Here is a 15,160-nt window from a genome sequence, read left to right as displayed (position 1 = left end):
AACAAGCTTTTTTTTTTTCCTTAATGAAGTTCAAGAGGCTAGTACCTCAAAGGGACTGTTCAATGTGCATTTAGATATAATAGTTAATTCTCTTCCCTGACTTCAACAAGTATACCTAGACCAACTCAGATGAACCACAGACTTCACACCATCAGCAGAAAAGCAGGGCCAGAAAAGAGAAGCTTTGGGGTTTTGTTAAGAAAAGGAATGTCAGTAAGTAGAAAGAAACTAAAGTTTCTTTCTGCTAAACTGTCAGAGGAATGTAGATGTATTGGCACTTAAAGGTACATGCAGGAGGACTTCAGGTTGACTCTGCTGTCAACTGGCCAAGAAGAAAGCATTTTTTTAATGCTTACTAATGCCTCCCCATAGAGCTTACCCAAGGCACAGTACTGAGTTAGCGAGACTGTCTTACTACTTAGCCTTTCCAGCACTCCTCATCCTCTTTTGGAACTAGCAATCACTTTTGCTTCCACCTCCTCTTTACCGTAAAATGCTTTCTCTCCATCAATGTGGATAAAATCACTGTGACAATCCTTTCACAAATATTTGTATAGAAAATATTATATTTCACTAAGGAAGGTAGGAGGGTGTTTTGTAATGTACACGAGCTGTGGGCCGAGTTCTGAGTCACAATTTCAGTTTCCTTCTTTTCTAGCAAGGTGACCTTAGTCATGTTATTTGGCTGTTCTGAGAAATTATCTGGAAAAGAGGACAATCAGATATTCTTTACATGACAGATGTGAGGATTATCTGAGGAGATGTATGTAAACCACCTAGCCTAGCACTACCAAAATAGGAGAGAGCATCCTAGATTTTTTTCCATTGAGGAACATAAAGTACCAGAAAGCAGGTGAAGATTTTGATGATGCTGAGGGACTTTTCCTGCACTCCAGATATAGAGCCAGGATGATGATGACTAAAGCTTTTTTGAATGATAGGTTGATTTACCCTCCCCCACCCCCCAATAACATTTAAATGATAAACTTGATCACAAGTGCAAACACTGGCAACAATCCTTGCAAAATCATTTATGTGGCTCATAGGATTCTGGATAGGAAACTCTAGAGAGCTAGAACCCAAGTGTCACCAGGTACGTCATCTATTAATCTTGACCAAGTCACAAATAATTTCAGATTGATAAGCTGTTCAAATGCCACAGCAATCTTGAATAGGCAGTATTATCCTTGTTTTGAACATTAAACCATTGCGGCCGTGGGTGACTAAGTGGATCTTAATGATGGCGCTGAAATTTTACCCAGTATTTTGAGTCAGAGTCAACAGGCACTTTCCACTCTACCATCATCAAAGTCTACTCTATAGTTAGGAAAATAATGATGGTGGACTATTAGTGATAGCTTTATACATAATAGACCATAAATAACCAAAATATTTTCCCCAAGATACTTCAAATGTTAGGAAGAAAGAGACCTTTTATTGTGACGATAAATGATTAACACATAATAGCTGCCAAAAAGAAAAAAAAAAGAACAACAGCAACAACCATAAACTCAAAGCCACACTTCCTAATTAAAATATTGTGAAAATGCTGCTAAGAATTAATTTTTACCTATTTGTATCTTTATGCCAATAAAAAGGAGGTTACCTGGATGGATCTTTATGATTTACACTTTGGGACAGAAAACTGTCAATTCTACAAGGTTCCTTGGTAAACCTCTACATTAATATTGAGATCAGCACCCGTGTTCACTTTTCCTTTGCCTGTAAATAGCAATTACAGGATAACTACAGGGTAAATCTAGGGCTTTGTGTCCCCGAATGCAAGAGTAATTTGAGCTGTTCTGACTATAAATTTGAATTGTTTAACATATGCTTTCTGTAGATTAGAAACACATTTTAATGACTTATTTCACCTCTCTAAATGCATGATTTTCCCTTTTTTAGAAGTCAAGTGATTTCAAGAGTAGAGCAGGTTTAGAACACTCATAAGAAAACTTGAAACAAATCAAGAAACATTTTCTTCATTTGAGCATGGCTTAAATTGAGCATAGAGCAAGATTCACAGAAACATCAAATAATTATATAATGAATAGAATTTCTTCTTCTTCAATTAAATAGATAAAATATTCAATGTTTCTATTTTTTAAATCACTCAAGTTCTAGCTTCAACTAAATTGTCAAATAAGTAGCAAAAATTAAAAATGTAACTTTCTCCATCTTTTATGACTTACTTTTATCTCTCCCTTTTTCTCAAGTACAACTTATTACATACCCTGTCTCTACCTCTTTTTAGTTTCCAATCTTTACTCTATAAATTTGTTCTACCTCTATTTCCTTTCTTCCAAATGTTGACAATAAAGTGTATGTAATCTGTTTTCTCTCTTTATCCTTACGGTGATCTGCTTTCTTCCCTATTACTGACATTATTTTCAATTTTCCCCTTATTCATTTGCTTTCCTTTTGACCATTATTTCACCTGTTCTCTTTTCTACTCCATTAACTGATGGCCCTCCCCTCACCATCCCAACACATCTCATTCGAATTTGACAGATGTACCTCACATTGTCCAAATCTCTCATGGTTCTCCATGAGGTAGGTTTGGCGAATCAAATGAACCACTCTGTAACCTATTCTACTCTTAGGCAAGAGGTAAGAATAAGACAGTAATAGCATATATATGTTGTAAAAAATTACCTTATAAAAATTCACTCTAAGGATTCGAACTCACTCAAAATAAAAACATGCCCATTACTTTGTACTTGGAACTTCACCACTTTTATTCCTCATGCTCCATAATAAAATAGCTAACACTTTTCTAAGAAGCTACAGCTTATAGTAGTAAAGAAAATACTATTAAGTAATAAAACAAAGAAAATTTGAAAACCACACTGAAAAAAAAAAAACTAGCATGTTTTAAATCTTACTTGTTCTTTAGATCCCACGGGTGTTCACCAGCCGTCTCCCTAAACAAGGAAGAAATGTGACAACAATTAAAATGTTGTGAAAATTATGCTATTAAAATACTCCTCATTTAGGTGGTGTGTTTTTATATTACCTAGATAGTGGAAAATGTCAAATTCCAAAAAGAAGTGAAATTAGTTGTATTTTGGCATTTCCCTTCATTCTCGTTTCAAAGAGCAATTTAAAATTCACCTTTTAAAGCAACAATAAGCAAAAAAGCTATGATTATTCTAGGAAGAGAAATTACAGTTTAGAATATTAATTAAACATACAATATAATCAAAATTATATATAATCTGAAATAAATAACAATACAATCATCAAATATTATTAAATTAAAAATTCTGTTGGAAAAGTCTACTAACAATTCTTACAAAATGGAATATTCTTTGCATTGTAAGGAATTCCTTGCATCGTTAAGATTTAGTTCTTTGGTAAACACACACAACGCATGCTCAATTTCTGTAACTAACATCACAGGGTCTCTAGAAAGATAGAATCTCCCAAATCATGATGATAATGTTAAAAAAGAGAGAGACAGGGCTTCCCTGGTGGCGCAGTGGTTGAGAGTCCGCCTGCCGATGCAGGGGACACGGGTTCATGCCTGGTCTGGGAAGATCCCACATGCCGTGGAGCGGCTGGGCTCGTGAGCCACGGACGCTGAGCCTGCGCGTCTAGAGCCTGTGCTCCGCAATGGGAGAGGCCACACAGTGAGAGGCCCACGTAGAGCAAAAAAAAAAAAAAGAGAGAGAGACAAATCTAGATTTTAAAATTGGGCCAAGAAAAGGCTTATTAAAAATTTAATGAAAAATGAAAGTTCATTATTAATATAATTTTTATTAGGGTTGAAAAAGATAAAAGCACATGAAAGTGTTATAGTGTTTCAGAAGTTTCATAAACCGTTTTGAAAACTGGACAACCCATACTGGTATTTTCCCAATGATTTTCATTAAACTTCCTCACCCTAGTTTTTTTTTTTTTTTTTTTTTTTTTGTAAGAATGGAACCAGAGAAATCAATCTGGATTCTGTGAGTAGCTTAGGCAAGTGGAAGTATTAATCCATCTCTATAAATTTCTAGAAAATGCCAAATGATCTTGAGTGGCATAAAGCTGATCAGTGGTTATTTGTAGATGTGGGTGGGGGAAAAGAGGACGGAGGCATTAAAAAGGCTATAAATTAAGCTTTTGAAGTTGACAGATATGTTTGTTATCTTGTGATGATGGCTTTAAAGATGACAAAACTCATCAAACTCTATGCTTTAACATGTACTGTGTATTATAGCTATAACTTCATAAAACTCTAAAATAAACAAGTGGAAGTGTGTGAAATAGATATTTAATCTAGGGCATTAACTGCCTGTTTAGCCAATTGAAAAATTAATGGAGGTTGCTATTATTGCAATTTTTGTTTAAAAGATTATTTGGCTGCTGTGTGATTACCAGGTTGGATAGAGGGTAGTTGGAAGGGGAGATAAAATTCTGTAAGGAGGCTTGGACTATCATATTGGTAGTGGAGTTAAAGGCTGCTGGACTGATGCTGGACCTACATGATAGAATTAGTAGGAACAAGGAAAAAACTTCCTGAGGCACTGGATGTGAAGGTAGGGCAACGTAAGGAACCAAGGATGATGGGCATTTTCTGGCTCAAGCAACTGGATATATGGTGCTGCCATTTCCTGAGATAGTGAAGATTGAAAATATATTAATATTTGAGGAAAATGTAAGAGTTCCGTTTGGGCCATATTATTTGTGAAACCCCATGAGACAACCAAACGGAAATCTTAAGTCAGGGAAAGGTTTCTAGAACTCAGAGGAAAAGTCTGAGCTACACAAATAATTTTGAGAATTTCCAGCATATAGATAAGTATGGGTAGATGCCATGAAATGGAAGCAATGTCACTGAATGTGAATAGAGAAAGAAACTCAGAGTCAGTATGCTACATGGTTTATCTACCTGGATGTTTACATCTCTCCTCCCTCCAAATAACCACAATGAGGGTGAAAAGGAGTTCTATGAGCTAAAAGCTAATTTAAATTATTTCTTATGGTTCTTAGAGGCTACTTTTTAATTCTTATATAGAAAAGTTCACAATATAGATAGGAAACAAAAAAATATAATATTTTAGGAAATTAACCAAATTTGTCTCCAGTTCAATCTTGAAATTATCCTCAAAGACTCTTGGATGTCTAATTACTTATTTAAAAGGTGTTTATAATTACCTCATCTAAAGTTCATGTCTTAAATAATATTGATATATCTTTTACTACATACATACTTTTAAAATCAAATTAGAGGTGAAGAATAAGGTTTTGCTAAAATTCTCAACAAGATGTCAAAATAATTTGCAGAACATCATTATTGCAAGATGTGTAGGAAATGTGGAAAAAACTATGATATGATTTGATAAAAGTAGCTGGAAACTGTTCTGTGATGTTCTGCAATCAGCAGCTCTTACAAACTCATGAAGATCACTCATACAAGCAGAACAAACAATTTTGGAATTAAGTTTATTATTATAGAAGGAAAATAAAACATAGGGATTTCATGTCTCATATGAATGTTCTCCAAACTATTACTCATTTGAGAATCATGATCTATGGTACGCTTGGTTTTGTTGGTTTCCACTTGCTTTGAGCATAGCTGGGATGTTGGGAAGTCATGTAACCTTGCTAGATTTGTGGTTCTTCCTCTGTAAAGTGGAAATGATACAGCTTCCAAGGGTTTTGATGAGAATAAATGGGATAAGGTACACAAAAATTATTTTTACAGTGCAAAGTACCATAGACTGCACTACAGCAGTAATAATGAGACATCATATCTAATGGTGGCAACTGAAATTACTCAAAAGAAATATTCAGTGAATTTATGTACTGTATTTAATTTCATTTACAATTTTCCAAGTCATTAATAAAGCCTAGAAGGAAATAACATCAATCTTCAGATGTTGATGAAAGAAAATAAATGACAGAAACACACATTTTTTAAACTTTGTACACTTTGTTGACTGTTAGTTTTTGGCATTCACAATAAAAATAAAAGGTCTAGTACCTGTTCACAGTGCATTTCTTGGACTGAAATACTATTCTGAATCTCTCCTATTCCTTTTTCTGTACTTAGTTGCTTTCATAATTTTCTAATTTATATTTCTTCTTTACTCCTTGTGATATCGCTCTTTTTTTTCATTATCTCATCTCTGATTGAGAGTAAATCATTAACTATAATTGCGTAGTTTTTATTTTTCATTTTATAAAAATAATATTTTCCTTTTTAAAAAATAATATAATATTCACTGTTGAAATTACAAGAATACACTGAAGCAAAAAAATAAAACAAAATCATTCATCATCCTATTACCAATACTTAACTGCTATTGACTTTTTGGTATATAGCCACACAGTCTCTTTTCTATGTACCAATATATATTTTATAAGTTCAGTAATGGTATGTTGTTTCTATTTTTTACTTACTATTCTATGAATATTTTTAAATGATATAGTTGTTTTTCTACCACATTTTTAGGTACTGCATACATAACTATTTTGAATTTGAATTTTATGGATGAAATATAATTTGTTAGACCCATCAAAAATGCTGTTGTCAGTTCTTTTTTTCTTATATAAGCAGCCCTTGATAAACATCCTTAAGGCTATATATTTGCATGAATCATGATTATTTCCTTAGGATGAATTGCTGGACTCAGTCAAGCCTGCATACCAAGTTACAAAAATTATAATACCTACTGCAAAATTGCACTCCATAACATTCAACACTCCTCCCAGCAAGCCATGAAGGCGTCTCCTTCCTCACACTATAGCTAATAGTGGATACTGCCATTTTAAAATGTTTACATTTTTGTCAATTTGATAAAACAAATTACATCTTTTATCATTTTATTGTATTTTTTTTTGGTTACCAGTTGGGTTGAGAAGTTTTTTGTGTTTTTTTAAATTTGTATTTGTTAGTTTCTGAAATGCTTATGTAATTTGCACAGTTATCTATCTCTTTAGTATAATCACTTGTAATAACTTCTTACATATTGAGGATATTCACTATAATCATAAAAATTTTGAATAAGGGCTTCCCTGGTAGTGCAGTGGTTGAGAGTCTGCCTGCTGATGCAGGGGACACAGGTTCATGTCCCGGTCTGGGAAGATCCCACATGCCGTGGAGTGGCTGGGCCCGTGGGCCATGGCCGCTGAGCCTGCGCATCCGGAGCCTGTGCTCCACAACGGGAGAGGCCACAACAGTGAGAGGCCCGCGTACCACAAAAAAAAATTTTTTTCATTAAGAAGACTGATGATAACCTCAACATTTCCAAGATTAACACATGCAAAGATTCATCCTAAAACCCAAGAGAAAATTAAACAGCTTTCTTAGTTTACTGAGATGCAAAAGGGATTATAAGTAGATGAGTGAATTTAAGTAATTTCAATTTAATGCTTCATTTTTTATTACTCTATTTTCATTCAAATTTGAATCAATGTTAAACTTAGTCTATTGCTGTACTGTCCCTTGAAAAAAAATTTTGGATTCTTTATATCAACATATTTTTATTCACTATTATGTCTATATTTTACTTTCTGTTTCTTTTGAAACTATGTGAACATGTTTTTTCCTTTTTGCCCAAAAAGAATAAACTGGTCTAACTAAAGTTTTCTTGACATATTACCCTAAGAGGGAGGACTTACTGGTGTAGCTAAGGTTAAGAGAAGAACCAACCTGCAGTACCATCTTTGTGTAAGGTTTTTCCGTGCTCAGGAGGGGCCTTAATGCTTTGTCTCAGTGTTCATGTCATTACATAGACAGTGATGTCTTTGAGATCAGCAGCTAATCACAAATGTAATCACAAAAGGATATGTATTCCTATGCATACTCCTTTAGACTTTGGCTTAGGTATACTTATTCAGGGGTAAAAACTAGAAAATTAGGAACTCATGTAGCTTCAGAGATTGTAAACTAGTTGATGTTCGCTAGTGGTTAGCAAATAAGTGTGCCATACCAATAATGAGAACTGAAATAAAATATCTTACATTACTATCGTGCATTATAATCTGTTCACTATCTCATGCCACTCTAAATAACTTTGTTTCTATATAGATAGTAGGAACTACAGTTTGAAGTAAAACAGTCAAGGTTTCTGCTCTGATAGAGATAATATGCTAATGGATAACACAGGTAATAAACACAACAAAGGTAGATAGATGGACAGACAGACAAATAGAAGAATGGATACTTTCAAGCAAGATTGTATGGGCAGTGTTGGATAATGCTGAATAGGGCAATCAGGAAAATCTTGTTGAAAGGTAATAATCTGAGCTGAGACCTGAATAACTGAAAGGAGAGCCGTGCTAAAAAGGGTGAAGACCTCTAGAAAGGGCATATATGTGCAAAGACTGATACAGGAAAAAACTTCAGTGTTTGAAGAACACAAATGTGCTCAGTGTGGCTGGAGCATGGTGAACTAGGAAGAGCCTGATACAGGAGGAGTGGGAGAGGAGGTGTAGGCCAGGTCACAGATTATGTAAGGCTATTTTTTTTTTCTTTTTTTTTTTTTTTTGCGGTACGCAGGTCTCTCACTGTTGTGGCCTCTCCCGTCGTGGAGCACAGGCTCTGGATGCGCAGGCTCAGCGGCCATGGATCACGGGCCCAGCCGCTCCGCAGCATGTGGGATCTTCCCGGACCGGGGCAAGAACCCGTGTCCCCTGCATCGGCAGGCGGACTCTCAACCACTGTGCCACCAGGGAAGCCCTATGCAAGGCTTTTTAATCATGGTAAGAAGCTGACCACAGTCAGATAACCGGGGGCTACCATGATGATGACAATGATGAAGACAATCAAGATCAAGCTGACTACGAACTCAACGGTATAGAAAACTGTCTTTTATCACCTAAATGTTACATAGCAAGCCAGTCATTGAGTCTGGTTTCTTGTTCAGACTCTGTTCAGTTTTATTTTCTCTACGTTTTGTTATTGCCTAGAGTGGTGATGTTTTTTTTCACCTCTTAAGCCTAAAGTTGATAACTGCCCTTGATTTCTGTTTGTTTGTTTCTATTTCTTTTCTTAAGGCATTTGCCAATGTTTGGATTGATTTTAGTGCTGAAGAAGCATTTACAAGACTCAACAGATTTATTTAGGAATTAAATTTCTGAAATTCAAATTATTTTAATGATCTATAATTGACATTTTTATAGCTTTTTCATTCTCTACCTACCCCATGTCCCAAACCCCTTTATTTTAAGACACGCTTTCCTGCACACATATTTTAGCCCTACCAGCCAACACACACACAAAAAGCAAAAGCTACAATTGACAATCTAGGAAGGAATCTCCCCTTTCAAAGCATTGTGTCCTGAACTACTCCTTTTGCCTGTTTAAGTCTCACCTGCTTGAACGTCTATTTCTTTTTTCCAATTATGGCTTTTTCCCTTTAAAGTCCACTCTGTATCCTTTGCTTTGGCACCTGCTATGTTTGGTGTTCTTCCCAACACTATTTCAGGTTGTACCTCAGCTTTCCTACACAGCCTCTGGCATACATCGTGCATCTTGTCCAGCCAATTTTCTACCCACGCCCTCCACTTTCTCAGCTGGATTCACCAAATGTAACTGTCAACCAGTATAGAATTTGCTTCCCCCTACCCTGGCACTCTTTGTCCACATTTAAATTAACAATAGCCTTAATTATAAGAAGAATAAATAAATAAACAAACAAATATAAACGCACACACTTAACTTATGCATTCGCAAGTTAGGTTTTATCCATTTGACAATAGCTGTTACATGGAAAACACATCCATATGTAGACTATACAGATGCTCTAATTTTGTTTGCAGTCATCCAAGAGTTTAAAAAATATATACTGATTGAGTTTAAGCGGCATTTTTTAAGTTACTCTTGTAAATAGTATAAGTTTTGGACTTCAGCATCAGTCTTTTTTTTAATGGTTAAATGATTTTTTTTTTTTTTTTTTTTGTGGTACGCGGGCTTCTTCACTGCTGTGGCCTCTCCCGTTGCGGAGCACAGGCTCCGGATGCGCAGGCTCAGCGGCCATGGCGCACGGACCCAGCCGCTCCGCGGCATGTGGGATCTTCCCAAACCGGGGCACGAACCCGTGTCCCCTGCATCGGCAGGCGGACTCTCAACCACTGCGCCACCAGGGAAGCCCTTAAATGATTTTTTAATATTAATTTTTTTAAAAAAATTATTAGAGTAGAGTTGATTTGCAATATTGTGTTGGTTTCATGTGTACAGCAAAGTGAATCAGTTATACATATATCCACATTTTTTAGATTCTTTTCCCATTATAGGTCATTACAGAGTATTGAGAAGAGTTCCCTCTGCTATACAGCAGGTCCTTATTAGTTACCTATTTTATATATAGTCGTGTGTATATGTCAATCTCAATCTCCCAATTTATCCTTCCCCCCTTCCCCCCAGTAACCGTAAGTATTTTTCCTACCTCTGTGACTCTATTTCTGTTTCGTAAATAAGTTCATTTGTATCATTTTTTTAGATTCTGCATATAAGTGATATCATATGATATTTTCTTATTAGCAGGAAGATTATAGTATAATTTTAAGAACTGATGTGGGGCTTTTACCCAAATTAGTTTCCTTAATGCCAATCATTGTACTATACATTTATATCTTGAAATCATCAAGCTTCAAAATAAAATTAGAATTCATCTGAAAGTCCTATCACATGGAGGTGATGTGGGCTGTAAACAGGGAATGAATAGGCCTGAAGGGAGACCAGAGCATTTAGTGATAGTGGAAATTGAGTGTCTCAAAGTACAGATTTCACCTATTTAACAATTTTATGTAAGATCTGTTTTTGTCAAGCTTACCATATATTTTATAATATGTTAATGAGTCATGCCCTTCAACCACCATTTTGTCTACTGACAGTTTGTCTTATATAAAATGATAGTAACATTAACACATCCCCATCTCAAGGAAATATTAGCCACATTCAACCTCTCTACCCTCTACACCAGGCTCATTACTTTAATCAGCCATTCTATTCTTTGTGTGAAATCTCATCAAGCGCTCCTTGTGTATGTAAACCTATAACCCACCATCACATCTACCAATCCCTGATAAAGCATTTGCCAAAGACTTTAAACATGCCCATGGAGTGACTGTACAAAACCTCCCTATCACAAATTGGTGTTGGAGATCCCTTATCAAATCACTTTTTCCGGGGCTTCCCTGGTGGCACAGTGGTTGGGAGTCCGCCTGCCCATGCAGGGGACACGGGTTCGTGCCCTGGTCTGGGAGGATCCCATATGCCACGGAGCGGCTTGGCCCGTGAGTCATGGCCGCTGGGCCTGCACGTCTGGAGCCTGTGCTCCGCAACGGGAGAGGCCACAACAGTGAGAGGACCGTGTACCGCAAAAAAAACCAAAAACCAAAAACAACAACAACAAAAAAATCACTTTTCCCACCACATTCTTTTATTAAATCTTCTAAATGTGTTTCTGAGAATTCCTCCAAACTGGTAAGGTAATCAGACGATATTTGTTGCAGCTCACTAAATTACGTATCCCATAATATTATTATGCTTACTATTTTTCAGACATCAATATTCTCATCACTCCATATACAAATAAATAAATCATAGAGCTGAAATTATACTAGCTTCACTTGACTTTCCATTTAGTGTATATTATTCTTCTAATTCTAATATTTATTTTTCCAAAACAAGAATAAGTATTACATTTTCGAAAATAAATCTTAACTAAAACCTGTAACGTTAACCTTATAATAAATTAGTAATAGTATAGTGTGTTATCACAGCTAATTGGTAAATAAAAGACTGTTAATTAATAAAGTCTATTTATACACTTACATTTTAGGAATCTGTACTATCAACACTCCATCAACAAATATTTACTGTGTCTTCTCTGTGAAAAGCACTCTGGGACATGAGGGGCTGAGGGAAGTATCAGCCCTCAAGATACTGACAATCTGGCTAGGGTGCAGTTCTCATGCATTAATTATAAAAAGTAGCACATTAAAAAAAGTAACACATAGCACATGCCAGCTACACAGTATAGCTAATACCTGTCGTGAGATGAGGTCAAAGTCTTGTGGTGGTTAGGGAAATCCCCCCAGGAGAGTTAGAACTTAAGCTGGGAGAGCCTTGAGATATGACCAAGATCTAATTATGTTGGGAAAAGGAGGAATACAAGGGTAAGAGCATGAGCAAACAACGGAAATGGGACGCACAAGGAATAATGTAAAGCTGCATTGCTCAGTATGGTAGCCACTAGCTACACGTGGCTTTTGAGCACTTCAACTGTGGCTAGTCTGAATTTAGATGTATGGCTTCAAAGGCTCGGTATGAAAAAAAAAGGGAAATATCTCTTTAATTTTAATTATTAATTATTATATATTGAAATGATAATATTGAGGATATATTGGGTTAAACATAACAACAGTGGTATTAAAATTAATTTCACTTGTTTCTTTTTGCATTTCTAATGTAGCTACTAGAAAATTTAAATGACATTTGTGTAAAGTCACATTTGTGGCTGGCATTATACTTCTATTGGACAGCATCAAGTCACTGAGTAATTGTAAAGAGGCTGGGTTTATTAAATAAGTATTTTAAAGAAAAGTAATCAGGCTAAAAAAGTGATGACTGGTTAGGAGAGGCTAGAGACTAGAAATATGAATAATTACCACCTATTTAAAGGCCTACACATAAAGTGTCAAGAGCTGAATGAAGCAGGTGGCAGTGGAGGAGAGATGGCGTGGCATTATATATTTTTCTGTGTCTGATTACTTCTGCTTGACAATATATTTTTTAAGATTGTTCCCACTGCCAGAGACATTATACAAGGAGACTTTTGCAATACCTAACTCTAGTGACTAGATATGAAGACAGAAAGAGAGAGGAATCGAACATGTCTGCCATTGCAAACTGAGGAGACAGGGAAAATGATGATGCCATCGATGGGAGTGAGGAATTCGATGGGGGACATGCTTTGCTGGGAGAGGTTTTAAGCCTTGGAATGTTTTGTAGTGGTGGAGTCGTGATGATGATTAATCTCTCCACGGAATGAATATAAGGAACAGGTAGATGGCTAAGTCTGATATAATGATGTACATCAATGAGTAAATGTACTTAAGCCTTCTGTAAAATAGAAGTGGAATTCAGGGAGGGAATGATCAAATTAATGATAGCGATTAGACGACCATCTTGGTAGAATTCAATACTGAATTCAAGAGTACAGTGTGATTTCAGGTGGTGACTTTTCTGACAGTTCAAATGCAGAGCCAAGAACTGAACCATAGAAAATACTGACATTTGGAGGTTGGAAGAGGATGTGCTATGAAGATAACCTGATCAGTTATGGAAATAGGAAGAGAACAAAGACAATGTGGGATCATGGAGCCTAAGGAACCATAAAAATATCAAGGAGGAGGAGACAGCCAACAGGAGAAAATGTTTTAAGAAATGTATAAAAGACTGTAGATGGCATTTTACTATTTAGCATCAAAATATTAGCCAGTAGGAATACAATCCTCAACCATGGGATCTAAGAGACAGCAGATGTTCCATGATCTGTCTTTCTGCCTTTGGATCACCTGGCCCATGCTTGGGCTTTTCTCCACATATGTTTGCCCTCCTCTCATTATCTGGTAATCACACCTATCCCATAAAGTTTCTGCTGAATAGTGTCAGATTTACTGTTTCCTGTAGCATTTAATATCTGCATCCTCAGTCAGCACTTATCACAGACAGCCTATTTTATCTTTTTGTACACAGTATTCTTCTGACTCCAAAGTTATTCATCTTCCACCTCTCTATCTCCTTAGGATTGCCCTTAATGTTTAAAATACTCCATTCTTAGAGGAAACAGAACTGATAAAGAAAGATTCAGGGCTAAGGCTAGCAGGAATGCTTGATCTGGACTGTGAGAGCCACAGTGCTCCCACGGACCTACATGTCATCACTGGTCTTTCATTTCTCCACCAGTTTATATGCTTTATTTCTCCCTAGGGCCTTTACTGATATTTAAGGGTGGAACCCACATTCATTCATTCATTCATTCAACAAGGCACCAAAATATTTAAAAGGTTATAAAATGAATTCGACATGCATCCTGCATACCCTCAACTGCACTGTATAAGCATGTTTACATGTCTCTCTTCCATACTTGAATGTAAGATCCTTGAGGAAAAGAACAGGTTATTACACACCTTATCGATATTTGTATTCTAAATGCCTAGATAGTTCTTGGCACCGAGCAGACTGTCAACTCACATTTGCTTAATTAATATATAAATCAGTCAAAGTGTGCATTCCTTCCTGAAAGAGCTGACAAACTGAGGAAAGAGACAAAACGTGTACAAGCAGCCAGAGTACAGATAGGAAGGAGATGCCTGATAAAAGAAGTACTCAGATAAAAACATATTAGGAGTTAAGTGAAAGGAAAAAAAAAAGTCAGACAGAAAGGATGGGAGAAGGCTTCCTGGAGAAGCTGGCATTTGAGCAAGGCCAGAAGGAGGGTGAAAATGGGAAATTTCACTAAAGGGAACAGGGATTGTTGTTCCTACCCCAAAATATTTATCCCTTTATACTTATTAAGAAAAAAATACCTATTTTCCCATGTCTGGTTAGTTTTTACTTGAACTCGTGTGATCATTTTTCCTTTACAAAAAGTTTTTTTTCCCATAAAAAATTTCCTTACAATATGTAGACGCACAGCCAAATTTTATTTTAAGGACAACGGCATTTTTACCTCCTGTTTTGTGTGAGGGTCTGTGGGTTGTAGGAGATGAGAAAAGAGAGATCCCAGCTGCCACAGCCCAACAAAACCCCTGAAAGTGATGACTGCATCCATTTCCAGCCAGTGCCACTTTCTGAAAGTGATGTTTTTGAAAGGAGGATTGCAAATAGTTGCTGCTTCTCAAAACTGCGATTGCTTTTCAGGATGCGGCCGTTGCTATCTCCATGCTGACGCAGCTCCCAGCATTGGCACCAGCCTGACTTTGAACTGTTTAAGATATTTAATTCCCAGCAATAGAGTATTCCACAAAAAGAAAGGGGCCTTGTTTTTAATAAGCTGAAGTGGATGAAATGGGCAGTCATGAAGTAAAAATGATTATGAGGGAGGGAAGTGGAGACCTAGTGAGTGCCCCTCCCACGCTGTCCTCTAGGACTGCGATGTTCTCTGGGTGATGCTCTGAAAAGGTGTGCATAAGTAGGGGTGGGGAATGAGTACAAGGG

General features: G+C 36.5%; 1 protein-coding gene across 3 annotated transcripts in view; it reads right to left on the bottom strand.

The window, feature by feature from the left end:
- Nucleotides 1–15,160, bottom strand: part of PTPRD (protein tyrosine phosphatase receptor type D) — a 2,148,730-nt gene that overhangs the window by 661,504 nt on the left and 1,472,066 nt on the right. For all 3 annotated transcript variants that reach the window (XM_081238160.1, XM_081238163.1, XM_081238162.1), the window contains one exon: nucleotides 2,886–2,924. The gene's annotated coding sequence lies outside the window, so the exon portion shown is untranslated. The remainder of the gene's footprint in view (nucleotides 1–2,885; nucleotides 2,925–15,160) is intronic.

This window comes from Mesoplodon bidens, assembly GCF_964165515.1.
Source record: "Mesoplodon bidens genome assembly, chromosome: 6".
Classification (NCBI taxonomy): domain Eukaryota; kingdom Metazoa; phylum Chordata; class Mammalia; order Artiodactyla; family Ziphiidae; genus Mesoplodon; species Mesoplodon bidens.
Note: the sequence above shows the minus strand (reverse complement) of the source record. Positions and strands in the feature narration are given on the sequence as shown.